Source organism: Balaenoptera physalus (assembly GCF_965194825.1).
Source record: "Balaenoptera physalus genome assembly, chromosome: 15".
In the NCBI taxonomy this organism is placed as follows: Eukaryota; Metazoa; Chordata; class Mammalia; order Artiodactyla; family Balaenopteridae; genus Balaenoptera; species Balaenoptera physalus.
In genome coordinates this window covers 60,446,154-60,458,183 of record NC_138894.1, presented here as the reverse complement: position 1 = coordinate 60,458,183, position 12,030 = coordinate 60,446,154, and the positions used below count along the sequence as shown (strand labels likewise).

At 35.4% G+C, this 12,030-nt stretch overlaps 1 protein-coding gene across 2 annotated transcripts in view; it reads right to left on the bottom strand.

The window, feature by feature from the left end:
- Window positions 1-12,030, bottom strand: part of SRBD1 (S1 RNA binding domain 1) — a 236,043-nt gene that overhangs the window by 148,667 nt on the left and 75,346 nt on the right. The window lies entirely within an intron of this gene.

Genomic DNA, 12,030 nt, shown 5'->3' with positions numbered 1-12,030 from the left:
TCATAATAGCCAGAGTATAAATAACCCAAATGTCCATCAACTGATAAATGGATAAACAAACTGTGGTATATCCATATGATGGAATATTATTCAGCCATAAAAAAATAACATTCTGATACATGCTACAACATGGATGAACCTTGAAAACATTATACTAAGTGAAAGAAGACAGTTACAAAAGACCATATATGCTATGATTTCATTAATATGGAATGTTCAAAACAGAGATATCTATAGGAACAAAAAGTAGATTAATGGTTGCTTAGAGCTGGGAGGAGGGGGATGGGGAGTGATAGCTATAGGAACAGAGTTCTTTTTGAGATGATGAAATGTTTTAAAATTGATGGTGGCAATCACTGCACATATCTGTAAATATACTAAAAATCACTGAATTGTACATTTCAAATGGATAAAGTGCATGGTATGTGAATTATATCTCAATAAAGGTGGTATTTAAACAAAATAAGTGAATTAAGGCTTCCAAAAACAACAAACAAAACTAATAAGAACCCAAATGTCCATCAACTCTAAAATAGAAAAATACTGTATAATTATGGAATGCAACACTAAAAAGTAATGAATCACAGTTATATATGTATATATATCAAAATGAACGAGTCTATGAAATAATCTTGAGTAAGAAAGAAAAAACTACTCACAGAAGAATACATGCAGTAGGATTCTATTTCTATAAAGGAGCCATCATGAAAAATAGGAAGGGAATTATTAACACAGAGTTCAGTAGAGTGACTATTTCTGGCAGGGGAGACAGGAGATGTGTTGAAGGAGGGACAGACAGGGGGGCTTCAAAAGTACTGATAATGTTGTATGTCTTAAAAGCTGAATGGTGAGGACACAATATATAATTGTTTAAATTATACATTTTCTTTTGTTTGTAAGGTATATTTAAAAAAAAATTTTTTAATGTACTGATAACATTTGGTTCTAACCTGGAAAACACACCTTTTATTTTTTGTATCCTCCACAGCCCTTACAGGAGTACGTGATGCCCAAAAGAATTACGTATGCACATAAATATATATACGGACTCTCCACATACATATGTGCAGGTAGAGGGAGGGGTTAACCAGTTTTAAATCAATTCACACTTTTGAGTACCAGCATAGGCAAAACACTGAACAAGGTACTCTTCTAAAAGCACGGACAACAATGCCTCCCTAGACACAAGGAATTTTCCAGATAACAGTTACACAGTAGCAACAGTACAAAGAACACTATATTTTAAGTGTCATAGTAGAAGTACATAGAAAGTTTTATGAGGATACAAAGGAAGACAAGATTAATTCCAACTGCAGGCACCTAGAAGAGTTTCATGGAGGATGTGGCACCTCAGACAGGCCCTGAAGTATAGGTAAGATTGTAATAGGCAGAGGATGAGGAAAGGGTATTTCATTTTTTTAGTAGTTATAATAAAAATAGTAGCAGCTAATATTTATTAATTGCATACTATGTGCCAAGTATTATTCTAAGTATTTTAAAATGTATTACCCCATTTAATCTTAACCAAAATCCTATGGTAGATAACTATTATTATCTCCACTTTGGAGATGAAGAGACAGAGTGATTAAATAACTTGTCATTGTGGCAGTAAGAAATCAAGCTGTAATTTGAATCTGGCTCCACAGCCTGTTCTTTCAACTACAAAAGAGGTAGAAAAAAGAAAACCACACATGTTCAAAGAACAAATATTCCAATTTACCTGGCATATAACAATTATTGATAACTGAGGATACTTGGTAAGAGGAGAAAGGGCACTTAAGTGGAATCCACTGAAAACAAGAACCAAAATATCATTGTAAATAAAGGAGCAGATCAGGGGAGAACTTAAATGAGACTACCTTGCAAAATAAAATATTGAAAATGGATATATTTTAGCTTACATTTAATAAAATATAGACTTATAAATTATAACTGTGCTAATTCTTATAATGAATCAACTGTTGATTATAAGATTAAATTACATGATTCCTTAATGAATGGCATCAATGGCATACCAAAAAGATAACTATGTAGACTTGGATTACAGATGTTTGAATGATGAATATCATGTCTTGGGTTGAAAGGAAGTATAAGAGATTATATTGGAAAAGTAGCTTGAGGCCAGCTCATGAAAGGCTTAAGCCTTAACCCTCAAAGGGAGAAGACTAGCAAACAGGAGACAATGAAAGAAAGAAATAGGAGAAACATTCCAGAGGGAGAATTGACAGGACTTGCTGACAGTTTGAATGGAGTATATAGCAGAAAAAGAAATAAAAAATTACCAATTTTGGGCCCAAGGAATTGCTAGCTCATCAGCGAAGGAGGGGCTTAAAAAAGAACAAAATCACATGAAGAAAACTGGGATTGGGAGCCAAAGCAAGGAGTTAAGTTTGGTTGAAACAGTGGGATACTCAGGAGACTGGCAGCAAGCCACTGAAATTTGAGTCCAGATCTCTGGAGAGAACCTGAAACTAAGGATGTAGATTTAGAACCCAGAGATGCAAAAGATGAAGTCCCAGAAGTGGATGGAGAAATTATCAAGGAAAAGAAGATACAGGAAGATAAAGAGAAGAGAAGATAAAGGGAATGAAGAAAATATTTGGGTGCTGTCTAAGAGCAAAGAAGGATGCATAGAAAGGATGACTAGCAGAAGTTGAAGTAAGATCATTCAAAAGCAGTGGGAGAAATATCAGTATACGAAACTGAGAAGGAGTCCAGATGAGCTCGACCGAAGAGTAAATGAAATATTTCACTTCTATGTAGTAACAAAAAAAGGATGCTGTGCATACACCAGATTTTGGAGACAAACTCCCCCTCAAGATATTAAATTCAACAGAACAGATACAGTTTACATTTTTCCACTTAACAAAAACCTGTCACTTCTCACTAAGGAAAGGTAGTCAGAAGGAAGACAGAAAGGAAAAAAAAAAAAAAAGCAGTAGGAAAATGAAAGAGTGGAAGAAATCAAACCTGAAAAATCTAAGATACTTCAAAAGTCCAACATGTTCCTGAGAGAGTCTCAGATCAGTTTTCTCTATCCACTTCTCATACCTGCCTGCCAAAAACCATGAATTAGAAAAATGTCGAGTCCCAAATTGAAAAATTTGAGCAGAGGTCCTTAACATCCTTCCAGTCTTTCTGCACCCAACAAAATTTTATTAAAATAGAAAAAAGACCAATTTCTTCATAGAAATTTTAATTATTACTCTTCCCACCAAAGTCTAAACCACCTAAAGGCAGCATTTTATATTTAGAACCAGAAATAGAATCTCCCAAAAGGCTTAAGAGGTAGGGCTCCCCTAACAAAGGAGTGGAGAAAAGAAAGAAAACAGGTATCGGGGTTCTTCTTATATAACCAGTGAATTTTAATTCAAAATAAACCTAGGACCTGGAAGAGAAGGAAATCATTGAATCCTAGAAATTAGATGTGGCTTGAATAGAAATGAACATCCTTAAAGTATTTCTTGTTACACATTGAAGACATTATAGAGGCTTCTGCACATCTGTATCTTTCCTCAAAGCTTTTGCATTTTGGTCACACCAACATCTGAATTCTGAGCCACAGACATCCACATTATGTTACTAAGTGTCGCTTAAAATAGCAAGTAGAATATGACAATGACAATGATGGCAGCATCATGATTTAAACCATGGAACTATCTGAATTTAAACCTGTTGGGAGTTGGGAGTGTAGTCTAACTTCTTGTGGCCCCTTCTGCGGTTTATGAAAATTATGTTGAAAGGAAAAATAAAAATACTTCGAAGAATAGTAGGAGTTTTGGGTAAATGAGATAACTAAGTAAACATAAGAATCAGTCAAAAATATACTGATCAACTGCTAAGCTGGTGACTCGCAAGCTCAAACTGCTTATCACTAAGTAACTAATAAATGTCACTTACAACCCTTCACTATGTTGACTCTTATCAATCAAACTTTACATTAATTTATAGTTAAAAAGTTTCAGTATCATGCAATAATATTGAATAATAATAAATGCAATAGTAGGGCCAAATCATGTGCTTTTAACTATACTAGTCCTAAATTAGATAGGATACACAAAACTCAAAAAAAAAAAAAAGTCAAAGCATGAGTCACTATGTCAACCAAAAGACTCCACAACTCTGCCTCAGAAAAGCTAAAATCCTTGCAAAAGAAGATCCTGATGACTTTTTTAGGCAGTGTCATGCTTCACTGTCTCCCGATTCCCTATGACTCTGATGAGTCATGTCAAATTATTAAAGGAACATATCTTATATGCAAAAGAAGATGCTGTTAACTGTGAAGGGGGGATGGGTAAGGGGTTGAAGAAAATTGTGGCATGAATGGAAATCTATACATCTTCCAGCTTTCATTCTACTACCCATTTCCTAATTTCCATCTCTCTCAACCCCAGAGGCCAGTCTTTCTAATGCCAGGGGTGATCCATATATGGCTTATGGCAATGGCAGCAGGCTCTGGATTTCCTATATCAACAAATGGACAAGATGTACCTCTCCCACCTCCTTCCTTAATCACAGACTCAAATGCCATGTAAACTAAATACACTGCTCACTTCCGACATATACTAAGTAAACTATCTCCCTTCAGGAGACCTCTGTAGCTCATTCTATGTTGACAGTCTGTCTCAAATATCTGCTTTCCTTAAAAAGAAAAGGCCATTACCAAACTCCTCTGTGTCAACTGTAGTGTTGGTTTCTTATACTTTATAGGCCAAACACTTTAGTTCAATAAATCACCAAGACCAGGTCTGGGTTATAATTTATTTTCCCACCATATATGAAAAAAAAGTTAAGCATGTAAATGCAAACAAAATTAAAGAATATCAGGAGAATATGCTATTTTTAAAGCATTTTAATACTACAAAAATACATTTTAACAGATACTAATTACAAAAAAAGTTTTTATTACAATAGATTTTAAAAGACTTCCACAAGTCAAGGTTATGTTAATAAGTTGAAAATAAAGTATAAATATGAAAACAAGTAAATTTCATTCTATAAGACATTCTGCAATTTATATTCTTCACTATTCTGATTAAGATAGTTCTATGGTAAAGATGATAGGAACAGATCCACAGACAATGCTTGTGATTATCTAAAAAGCAAAAATGGTTTTAAATATTTTTTCTTAAGTAAGAGGAACATCCAACAAATATTTGTGAAACAAAGAAGGAATCAGTTTCAAAACTGAGCTATAAGAAGTTCTACCCCATATATTCAGCCTAGAACAGAGATAATAAATAGCCTCTAAAACAGGCGTTTACAGGAAAATAAATATTCCACAATATATATGGCAAACCTCCTCTGAGTCCTGTTTCCTTTGTTCTTCTTAGGACTCAGTTTCCCACATTACTATGTTTAAAAGCTTTTTCTCAATTGGCTCAGTAAAGAATAAACAGGCTGTGAAATTAAACTAATTAAACAATCTCTGAATAAGATACTGACACTGCCTTTTATTCTTGCTTTCACAGAGGTCTAATGAATTCTCTTTGGTCACCCTCTTCGGTCTTCTTATAACCCAGATGAGTGCCTCATCACTCTGATCATAAGCACCACATTGGACTAAACACTTCCCAGCCCAAAGAAAAACACAAAAACAAGCCATCGTGGGAGGAGCACAGGTGAAAAAGAATATGTCCTTAACTTTTCATTTACTCTCTTCTCTAGCTAACCATTGCCACCCAACCACCACCACCACTGCCACCGTAAGGCACCCCCTCAAGACTGGAAACAACTGCTTTAAATTTCTTTTAGTGCAGCAAGCGATAGCTTGTAAAAGGATGCAAACCAGCTGAAACATTTGACAGACAGTGTTAAATACCAGGGAATTCCTATCAACCATTTTACTTTAAAAGGTACTTTGATGTTGGCTATCTTTCATGTACCTCTTTCATGGCACATTAATAAAGAAAACGGAGCTGAAGTAAATCAAGTCCCAAGGTCACATCTAGAATTACAGCACTGTAGGTACCTGATGAAATACGGATTAATGCTGCATGAGTAGTGAATAAATAAAAGCTCTTCTACCCACCAATCAGGCAAGTTTTACAAGTGCTTCTGAACTTTATTCTGCAACTAGACCTGAGACATCTTTAATCCCCTATGCCCCTGAAACCTAATTATCATAATGTGAACCCAAATGTTAGGGTCCCTTCAAAATGCAAGTGCTGTGAAGCGGAAAAGTAATGGGAATTAAGCTGGGTGTAACCTTAGAAATGTACGGATGTGGGGAACTTGAAAGTGGTATTTCAATAAGTTAGGAGAGCGTAACACAAAGATTTAGCCACATAAAATACATGAGAATCAAAAGGTGCCCCCCTCAAAAAAAAAAACAAAAACATATGAAACACAAATAAGGTGGATTCAAAAACTATTTACAAATACCAATTTCTGGCCCCAGAATCTTCAAGTTCTACATAACCAAATGAAAAAGATGTCAACAACAAAGAATTCTAGCAGTTTTGCATTGTTCTAATGCAACTGAACTATGAAACAGAACCACAGTGACTCTGCACAACCCAAACAATTCTCATAAGGAAAAAAATTTTAATGTTCCCAAATAATCAACTGAATACAGTGCTGGCCAAAGGTGAGGGAGAAAAGCAAGCTGTTTAATGCCAAAGAAAAGAGAAAAATATGAATCAGAATAGGCCAAAGAGTTGACAATCTCAAGGCAAAACTCATTCCGTTAGTAATTTGTTGATAATGCATTTACACATCTAATTTATTCTAGGAACTATGATCAAAAAAAGAGGTAAAATTACATAATACGAATACATTCTTCTTGTATTCACTATGCATCTGTGTTCACTATAACACAGAATTCAGCATAAATCAGGACTGAATTGGGCTCTAATCACAGAGATGGTCACTTACAGTTCCAAAATATCTACACTACAACCCTATAATATGGTTGCTAACTTCACCAAATACACGATTTTTTGAAAGATCAATGTATAATTATTTCACCTACCTATTTATAAGCATTAGAATCTTAAAAATGATTTTTTCTACTCAACGATGTGTCTATGACAAAACAGCATCTATCTTATGCACGTACTTTAAGAAAAACAGAACTATGTTATTTGTATTTTCATATGTATATATGAAATTGGTGAACTCCACTCTACTTTCAAGATCACAGTAAAATGTTAGTTTAGAGGAGGATCTAAGAATATAAGACTGTACATACACAAACTGATATGGATGGAGAAAAAATATAAAACAATTGCTCAAAATAAGGCAGTGCTCCTTCCATTTCTAAAGGTTATCAAAAACACTCATAACATTCCAAAGTTCATCAGTTCTTACATTAATGTTGAACATATTTAATATACATTTTTGGTTCTGTTATAGCAAATACACTTGTCTAAACAGAACATCTGTTTTGGTTACAATGCATTGTATCTTTGGCAAGAACTTATAATAAAACTAACAAAAACAACCAAGAATCTTTATTGGATCTGGCAACAAAAGCAGATTTGTAACCAAAAACCTTAAGACGTGAAATGACCATCACTGGGCTCTAGGCCAGTTCTAATCTAAGTCAATAAACAAAGATCTGCAAGAGTTAAGGGGGGGGAGAGGGAGGCTGGGGTAATTCCTGCAGATACTTAAGTTGGACTTGGAGATGCAGAAACACATGGGTTACAAACTGCTAAAACATATTTTATTTTGATCAAAAACTGTCAAACTGAATCCGAATCCAAATAGTATTTTAAAACCACACACACACAAACCATAATTATTCATTCCTTACGTCTCCTTTCCAACATACCTCACTGAAATGGTCTACTTATACAGGTATATTTTAAAAAATATTCTGGCCCTTTCAACAAAATGAACATAAATTATACTGGTTGTAAAACAATTTTATTTTTAAATTTACTTAATGTCACAAACATCCCAGAAAGTAAGCCTTATAAACAAGAGTCTAGTGTTTATAATAGTCAAAGAAATGGAGGAAGGATTATCAGTAGGTGAAAGAAAACAAAGTCCTAGAATATCACAGCACATTTTCTCAAGCCATCGCTGTAGAAAGAAGTGAGACAAATACTATAACACCTTAACTTGTCATTAAGCATAATAATCAAACTAATATCCAAAAACAATTTAGGCTGTCCCAGTTCTAAAGCTAATTCACCTTGTCCTACACATCTCTTCCACCTAAATGTTCATCTGTATCCTGTATAGTATCATTTTATAATAAACCACTTAAGTAAGTAAATGGTGTTCCTGGGTTCTTTGAGCCATTCTAGCAAATTAATAGAAATTAATCGATTGGGAACTCCAATCTATAGCCAGTTAGTTGGTCAGAAGTCCAGGTGACAACCTGGGCTTGGGACTGGCATCTGAAGTGTAGGGGGTGGAGGTGGAGTTAACAGTCCTGTGGGAATGAGCCCTTAACCTGTGGAATCTGATGTTATTTCTAGGTAGATAGTATAAGAACTGAATTGAATGGTAGGACACCCAGCTGGTGTCAGAGCACTGCTTGTTATATATGGGAGACTATACATAGGGGGACGCCACACACACACTTTGAAATTGGGTCAAGGAACCCAAAAGAATTGACAATAAGAAATACCCTCTACATGTCAACCCAGTACACAATACATGTATGTAACTAAAACAAATATTCATGAAATAATACTTAGCCTTACTATATGAAATGAACTCTATTTTCTATTCTTTTCTATTGAATTTTTTTTTAATGCTGTTGGGACCCACTACATTGCCTTCACCTTCCACCAATGGATTGCAACCTACAATTTGAAAAACATGGCCCTAGAGAGCTCATGTGACATGGAAAAGATGAGGATAATAAGGACATGAATCTGGATGATGTAGATAAATGAGGTTATAAATTCATCACACTTTACTTCAGCCTGGGTGGTTTCCTTAAAATATATCTCATATACCATACCACACAAATAGAATTCCTATCACTAAAAGAAAAGAATATTTGTTATATCTATATCTACCAAAAAATGTCACTTCTTGTCCCTCTCTATCCCCTTACCTTGCTTTTAATTCTCTATATAGAATTTATCACTAACTGACATAGTATATACACACACACACACACACACACACACACACACACACACACATCTTTTCATCTGTTTTCCTCACTAGAATAAAGGCTTCAAGAAGGCAGGCACCTTGTCTGTCCTGTTCACTGCTCTTACTCCCAGCACATAGTATTGTGCCTGCCATACAGTTTGGTACTAACAGTACTTTGCTGATTGTAGGAGAGCACATGGGATGGTTTTGTTCTGGCTAAAGTCCCAAAAGCCTGTTTTGCTAACGTGAGCAATCCTCCAACTTCGTCCTATAAAATGGGTACGTGTTTGAGGAGAGGGACAGGAGGGAGTTAGAGCTGAAAGAGACAATTTCTTTAAGAAGATAGCTGGAATGCTGTGGCATTTCTCCGGCTGCCCCAATACCTCATGTGAAAGTGTCCCACTCACCCCATGCCAAGTGATGGGGCTTCACTGGGACCAATATGTGAACATAAGAAAGAGAATAAAGGTAAGAACAAGCATAGGAGAGAAAGAGAATGAAAAAGGGGAGAGCTGCACTAAGGATAAGTTGCTGTTCCCCCTTTGAGAGTAGGCAAGGATGTATGAACCAATCAGGCCTGCAGGAGGAAGTGGGAGGTAGCTTGAAAGAGATTCTGTCCAAGAGGACTGAGTAGCAAAGGGATCCAGAGAAGAGCAGCCTGTCTGAAGCCTGGATCTGAAGAAGGAGAGTCATAACCAGTCAGCCAGAGAAGATATCTGCCAAGTCACACGGCTGGCAGTTCAAGGATGCTGTTGGTGAAAATCTCAGAAAACAAAAACAAAAGTTTTTCAAAAGCAGCCCATGGAAGAATGAATCAGCAATGGTAAATGGGCCACCGAGAGGACTCTATCCTTAGACTGCAGCTGTCCCCACTTTTAAGACTATGCTCCTTTTCCCTATTCTCAACTCTGAGGACTAAACTTGGAGAAAATTCAGCTAGTGAATTGGGGGGAAGAGAAAAATAACAAGAAGGGAAGAAAGAGGAAGCTAAACAAGCCCCCTGCAAAGCCCTACAGTAAAGTAGTATTTCCCAGAAGGACATGGAATTTAATTTATCTCATGTTGGAGCTTTGATTATTACACTAGAGAAGATATTTTGATTGCTAAAATGAGACTGTTCTAATGACTAAAAGGAAATGAAGAAGCTGAGATCTCTCCATTATTTCAGCCAAGGATGAAAAGAACTACTCCAAACATGATTATGGAGTAGGATAGAAATTAAGTTTTCTTCTTGTACCTTACTGAGTCTACCTCAGTCAATTAATCATTTACATGTGATAAATATTTGTCAAATAAATGAATACATAAGTAAAATAACTAGAATAAAATATAATATTAATAGCATTCTCAGAGTGGTGAATTACAAATTATTTTTATTTTCCTTTTTGTATTTTCCTAGATTTTTCAAAACTCTTTTGAGCATGCTTAAAAGAAAAAAAAGAGACTATTAAATTGACAGAGAAAAATGTCATGCACATGTTTCACAGGCATTCATACCCAGAGGAACCAAGTAAAAGAAACAAGTAATTCCTAATTCACAAGTATAAACTGAGGGAATCCTTGGCAGTACAATGGTTAGGGCTTGGAGCTTTCACTGCCACAAGCCAAGCAGTGCGGCCAAAAAAAAAAAAAAAAAAGTGTAAATCAAAATTATTTAAAATGATCATCTTCTAATTTTCCCTTATGGTTTATGTCTCTGCTGTCTGAAAATGCCAAATTTTAAATTTAAAGTAGACTAAAAGTAGAAAATCAAGTATTGATCTTGTTGCCAGTAATAGGGACGATTGGCTACCTGGATCAACAGTGTACTGAAAACAACTAAACATACTAGATATAATACATCTTCTTAGATGTATCAGTGAGTTGGCAAGAAAAAAAAATACTCAAGCTAAAAAATAAGAAGAACATGGGAACCTTGATTTCTGAAGCTGACCTTCACCTGAGGGCATTGCTGAGCCAGGTGAATTTTATGGCCTCAGAGAGCTTCACAGAACTAGAGGATTAGAAGACAAAACCCAGGGTCCACCTAAGATCATAGTAACAAATGATTCCCCCAACTCCCCTCCCACATATAAAGCTGATATCCCAAAGGGTTAAACCTGCAGTACAAGGGTCAAAGTATACCCTGTACCCTAACTCCAGGATATTGCAATGAAAATGGACTATCTCAAACCTTGTCACAGGAGGAATCTCTGATGAGAATATGGAACCATAAGCCATCTCTCTCGTTTGCAGCCTAAATTCACATGATCTGGGTGGCCAGGAAAAAATTCAAGCTGAGAATTTAAGTGATCACAAACTGGTAGTGTCTACAGGAGCCTGGCAGAAGCAAATGCAAATCCACTTTCAAGCAACTCACAGTCAATCCAGGCCTCCATGAATTCCCACAGACAAAGTTCCGTGAAAATAAGGAGTTTTCAGTAAAAATTAACTGAACAGGATAGGAAAGAAAGCAGAACCAGCAGTAACAACAGATAGCTGAAACAGAATTAAAGGGATTTTAGATATTAGAATTATCACAGTCTGCAAAATAATAATGCTTAGTATGACTAAGGAAATAAAAGATAGGTTTAAAAATGTATTCAGGAACAAGTAAAAAACTGTAAGAATGATCAAGCAGATTTGAAAAATATAAAGTTTCTAGATATAAAAAATATAACTGAAATTAAAAATTAAATGGATGATGTCAGTTTTCTACAAATTAAATTATAGAGTCAACTTAATTCTAATCAAAATCCCAGCAGGCCCATTAGAAGAAACTGAAAAGCTGATTCTACAATTTATGTAGAAGTGCTATGGACCTAGAATAGCCAAAACAATTTTGAAAAAGAAGAACAAAATTGAAGGACTACACTATCTAATTTCATCACTTATTAAGCTACACAAATCAGCACTGAGTAGTATTAAAGATACAAAGATTAGTGTAAAGACATACAGCTCAATTAAACAGAATAGACTCCAGAAGTA